Raw genomic sequence first — 6,420 nt, 5'->3', positions numbered from 1 at the left:
GCTTTAGACTGTCCCCGCCCCCCGGTGTCTGGTAAGGGGGCAGAGTGCAGTCCAGGGTGCAGAAGAAGAAGAAGCGTGTCAGAGGTGATCGGTATGTGATGTCTCATGATAGCGATCCATCAATACAGCAGTGGGCTGGGGGTGTGGCTTGTTTATAAAAGGCGTGGCTTTATGCTTCATGCGTTAATGGGAATGCTACATGCCTGGCTGCGAGGCTTTGTGATACACTGACCAAGAGCTGGGTAATGTACAGCCAGTGAGGGCAGAACACACACCTGTGTAGGTGACTGCGATGGATCTATATTATGTGCTGTATATGACAAATGATTCCTTATATATCATTATCTATATATAAAGAATATTCTTCAACATGAATATGTGTTTTAGGTAAAAGCCAGTGGCAGCCAGACAGCTAGCATTTTCAGAAGGGGAGCTTAGCAATGGCAGCCTCCATATACATACCTCCCAACTTTCTGAGATGGGAATGAGGGACACCTATCAGCAAAAGTATGCAGGCATAGGACACACCCCTTGCCACGCCCCCTTAAAGGAGAATTGTACAAAAAAATAAGATTGGTTAAACCCACAAGTGCTTTTTTTACCACTACTATTCCTTTATATTGGCTTTTGGAATTTACAAATACAGCAATTTAGAAATCAGATGAAAGGTTTAGCACTGGGAAACACTTTTTGATAGATAAAAAGTGCATTTTATATACATCTGTATAGATCAGACCAAAATGAGGGACAAATGAGGAGAATGAGGGACAGAGGGACATTGCTCCAAATCAGGGACAGTCCCTCGAAATCAGGGACAGTTGGGAGGTATGCATATATGAGCTGAGATTGTGTCTTCTGATGATCCAGATCTGTAGTAAATTCCTGGAGACAGCCAGGCAACTAGCATTTCCAGCATTGGCAGCCTCTGTATTTCACTCTATATGAGTTCTCTTTAGAATTCACCCGCCATTTACTAAACATATAAATTGGCCTGGTACACGGAGAGCATTTAAAGTGACCCTGTCATGTGTGGTGTGGTTCTGTACTTCACTAAGAACCTACCAGGCAGTGCGCCCCCCTGGGTTTTGGGGGTCCCATGGTCCTCCAGGGGTTTTGCAGGTGGGGCAGCCAGGTGCCCCCATCCTATGTATCTGGTAAGGGTATTTATTATTTAATGATATCGGACACCTCTTATGTCTTATGAGAATAAGGGACCAGTTCACAGCAGAATGCGGTGCAGGAAAGGTGCGTTTTGTGCGCATTTCCCACATCACAGGTGATCGCACTTCCCTTGTAATCTGCATGCGGGTTCCAGTGTATGGTTAACATCTCACCGAAAAAAGATTGCAGATGCAGTGTGTGGTACTGAAGTACGATGCGGTCTGGTTCAGTGCAGGCATGCTTGCGTTCCCATGCGTTCCCAGTGTGATCCAGCCCTAAAGCCGGGCACAGGAACCAACAGTGGCTAAAGCACAGGCATTTTTATTGGCACCCAATGTGTGTGTCCCCTCACATCCCCTTATGTTAGTCGGCACATTCCCTTACGTCTGCAGCAGGTGTACCCCCTTTATGACAGGGAAGGGGGGGGGGGTGTCACCTTTACATTGGTGGCAATTGTGTCCCCTTTATGTCTGGTTGTAGGTGTATTCTCCTTATTCCAGTGGCCGGTGCATCTCCTTCACGTTGGTGGCAGGTGTGTCCTCCTTACATTGGTGGCAGATGCTTCTGCCTTACATCGGTGGTGGATGCGTCCCCCCTTACATCGGTGGTGAGATGTCTTACAAGGAATAAAGCTGGGCACAGCAAAAATAGTGGCTAAAGCACAGCGATTTTACTGAAACACGTGGTTAATAATGTCACCCTACATCAATGGTCAGTCTGACACCTTATTTCGGTGCCCCCCCACCTTATGTGGGTGGTGGGTGCATCCCCCGACTTACATGAGTGCCAGGTGTGCCCCATTTACATCTGGTGGGGGGTGTGTCCCCCTATGTCAGTGGTAAGTGCACCCCTTTACATGGGTGTGTTACCCCCTTACATGAGTGGTGGGTGTGTCCCCCTTTGTCGCTGGTGGGTGTGTCTCCCGGGTGTGTCCCCCTATTTCGGTGGTAAATGCATCCTCCCTTAGGTGGGTGGCGGGTGTGTCCCTCCTCCTTACATTAGTAGTGAGTGTGTCCCCCTATGTCAGTGGTAAATGCATCCCTCCCCCTTACATGGGTGGCAGGTGCATCTCTCCTCCTTACGTGGGTGGCAGGTGTGTCTCCCTATGTCGATGGTAAGTGTGTTCCCCCCATTACCTGGGTGGTGGGTGTGTTTCCCCCCTTAAGTGGGTGGCAGGAGCATGCCCCCCCTTACATGAGTGGTGGGTGTGTCCCCCTCTGTCAGTGGCGGGTGTTTCCCCCTTTATATCTGTAGTGAGTGTGTCCGCTGTGGTTCAAATATGAGTAAGTAACTTGTATAGCGCTACAAATGCGAACTAAATCGCCTCAAGGTGCTTATTTCCATACGGTGTCGTCCTTATCCTTCAGAAGAGGCCCGATGGTTTTCTTCCATGCATTCCATGCGAATGTGTATGGGTACGATGTGCCCCATACTCATTCACCTAGGGTGGGGGGGCCGGGATCTGGGGGCCACTTATAAAGGGGGCTCCTGGATTCCGATAAGCCCCCCGCCCGCAAACCCCGACAACCAACGACCAGGGTTGTCGGGAAGAGGCCCTTGTCCTCATCAACATGGGGACAAGGTGCATTGGTGTGAGGGGGGGGGGGCGCAGTGCTGTCCCAAAGCACCCACCCCCCATTTTGAGGGCATGCGGCCTGGTACAGTTCAGGAGAGGGTTGCTCGCTCATCCCCACCCCCTTTCCTTACCGGCCAGGCTGCATGCTCGGATAAGGGTCCATTCACCTAAGGGTAAAATCCGCGCGGAAAACATCCGCGGTCACGTGTCGCGATGTGTCCGCGCCGTCGCCGCGACGTGCGCGACGCTGAAAGGTAAATTCTTCCACGCATGCGTCGAATCATTCCGACGCATGCGAGGGATGGGGATCGGACGGACTTATCCGGTGAGTCTGTACAGACGACCGGATAAGTCCGAGGGACAGGATTCCAGCGGATAGATTTCTTAGCATGCTAAGAAATTTTTATCCGCTGGGAATCCGTCGGCTGGACAAATGTCCGCCGGAAATTGTTCACTCGAGCCTGCACACGACCGGATCTATCCGCTGGAACTGATCCGCGGATAAATACAATTATTGCCTGAATGCACCATTTTTCAGGCTATGTTTGGACATATACCGTATATACCCGAGTATAAGTTGACCCGAATATAAGCCGAGGCTCCTAAGTTTACCACAAAAAACTGGGAAAACATATTGACTCGAGTATAAGCCTAGGGTGTCCATCTGCATGCCTCACTTTGCCTCACTGTGCCTCACTTTGCCTCACTTTGCCTCACTGTGTCCATGTCCATGGCTCCCTGTGTCCATGCCTCCCTGTGTCCATGCCTCACTGTGTCCATGTTCATGCCTCACTGTGTCCATGGCTCCCTGTGTCCATGCCTCACTGTGTCCATGACTAGACTGACGTTTACCATGGGAGTCTATAGAAGGGGAACCCGGCTTCGAAAAATTGATGTTTTCTGATATGCATATATCCACTATTTTGTTTTGGTTCTACTTATATTAATAATTTGCTTATGCTGTTTATATTAAGCCTGGTCTCCTTTAAATTACACAATATTTGGTTTAGATTGTTCCTTCTGGACCTGTACATGTCATGCTGTACCCTTGTTGATGTTGTGTCTTATCCTTGTTACAAACTGTGAAACAGAAAAAACATTTTCACCTTTGAAAATGTACTTCATTCAAGGCTTGCATAGTCCAGTGCTGTGAGTTTAGGGGTGCTCTCAAGCAGGGCCGGCCTTAGGTGTTCAGGCGCCCTGTGCGAGCTAATCCTGTGGCCCCCCCCCATCTTCACTAATTCTGTGGCGCCCCCAAGACATTGTGCAATTTGCCACCCCCCTTAAAGTGCCGCCTGGTACATTGGTACCATCGGGTCCCATGTGATCATGTGAGCAACTGACTGCGACTTACATTCTGCGAGCTGTGATGGCCGCACAGCTCGCACACCCCAAAGGCCGGCCCTGCTCAAGTATAACTACACTATTCTTTATTTTATGTCCTATAAAGGAAAATACTGTATTAGCCACTAACTCCTTACAGTGAATTCAAGAAAGTCTGATTAAAAGAAGAATTTATATAACCTTCTCCTAAAATGGTACTGGGTTCCCGCCCAGATTGCCCATGCCAAACCTAGTTGTAGCGACCACTGCTTTAGGAGTTGTGGCCATAGCGTGGATTTCCTTCACATTTGGTGGACATGTACACGACTGACAGGATTTTGATCCCGGGTCTTTGGCCTGCTGGGCAAGTTGTTTAATTTTACAATCCACAAGGACACTAAATTAGCCTTACTACACTGTCCTATCCTTGGCCTATACACCAACCAACAGAAATTGGCATCATACTTATTTCTATCAGCCAAGCAAATCATCCCCCAGGCCTGAAAAAAAGAACAGTGGTCTCATTCCAGGGAGTGAAAGACTACATGACAGCCCTCATGATTAACAAACAGAGATATGTAGTATTTTAAAGGACTCCCACTCCAAGTTTCTCAAAATATGGGAACCTTGGATCGAGTACGAATTCCCGACATTACATCCGGCTAGTACTGGTCCTGTGTGACTGATGCCTGAGACGGTCCCGAGTCCATGTCGCTCCACCCCTCTCACCCCACTCCTGCTTTCCCCTCTTTTCGCTTCCTTTTACACTTACCCCATAATCCTTTCCCCTTTTCTTAGTTTTCCTTGTTTTGGGTTGTACCACATAAAGGAAGCCTATTTTTTGTTATCTACAGACTCGTGTCCTACTGGGCCTCCCTTTTAACTTGTTCATACTTTATATGGTTCTGGCTTTATTTGGCACCTTACGATGTTTCGTACTATGGAATGTTTTGCCCCTGCGTGGTTGAAATTGGTGTTATTTTTTGTACTATGGAATGTTACGCCCCTGTGTGGGTGAAATTGGTGCTAATTTTCGTACTATGGAATGTTACGCCCCTGCGTGGGTGAAATTGGTGCTAATTTTCGTACTATGGAATGTTACGCCCCTGCGTGGGTGAAATTGGTGCTAATTTTCGTACTATGGAATGTTACGCCCCTGCGTGGGTGAAATTGGTGCTAATTTTCGTACTATGGAATGTTACGCCCCTGCGTGGGTGAAATTGGTGCTAATTTTCGTACTATGGAATGTTACGCCCCTGCGTGGGTGAAATTGGTGCTAATTTTCGTACTATGGAATGTTACGCCCCTGCGTGGGTGAAATTGGTGCTAATTTTCGTACTACGGAATGTTACGCCCCTGCGTGGGTGAAATTGGTGCTAATTTTCGTACTATGGAATGTTTTGCCCCTGCGTGGTTGAAATTGGTGCTAATTTTCGTACTATGGAATGTTACGCCCCTGCGTGGGTGAAATTGGTGCTAATTTTCGTATTATGGAATGTTACGCCCCTGCGTGGGTGAAATTGGTGCTAATTTTCATACTATGGAATGTTACGCCCCTGCGTGGGTGAAATTGGTGCTAATTTTCGTACTATGGAATGTTGCGCCCCTGCGTGGGTAAAATTGGTGCTAGTTTTCTTAAATTATTAAACCAAAAAACAAGAATTTAAAATTACAGTAAAGCTTTATTACAGCAGATGAATTAAAAATATTTTCCATTAATATAGAATGTGACAAAAGACATATGTACATAAATAATAATTAAAATGAGTTTTCAAGCTTTGGAAGACTTGAGTCTGTTTTACATGCTTTTCTGATACTTTTACTGATTCTCTTTTATAGTTAATTTTTGTTCAAATGGGTATAGTTTTTATTGTAGAGCCAGAGGTTTTTCTTTCTTTTTGTGTTGCCAAGGAAAACTGCTAAGGCCATTTGTGTGCTTCTGCTAGCTTGAACATCTCTGCATCATAGTGATATACATATATAAATAAAGAGCTAAATCGTTAGAAAGAAAGGGCATTGTATTGATAAAAAATGTAGAAAGCTTGTAAAAGTCAACATTAAGGTTGGGTTCACATATATGCCAATTGGATGTGGTTTTAACCGCATTCCAATTTGCATAACATGTGAATGTAACCAGCTTTCAATGGAGTCGGTTCACACATGTGTGGGGCAGCCGCGATGCGGTTTTGAAAAGGGTCCTGTGCGTTTTTGGCTCCGGATCAGGTGTGAATTCAGGGACAAATTTGCACCTGAACTGGTGAACAGAAACGCACCAGACTCTAGACTGCAAACGGCAGCCGCATATATGTGAGCCCAGCCCAAGTCTTTCAAAAGTGGAAAGCCCCTTTAAAGAGCTACAT

The sequence above is a fragment of the Rana temporaria genome, chromosome 5 (assembly GCF_905171775.1).
Source record: "Rana temporaria chromosome 5, aRanTem1.1, whole genome shotgun sequence".
In the NCBI taxonomy this organism is placed as follows: domain Eukaryota; kingdom Metazoa; phylum Chordata; class Amphibia; order Anura; family Ranidae; genus Rana; species Rana temporaria.
Note: the sequence above shows the minus strand (reverse complement) of the source record.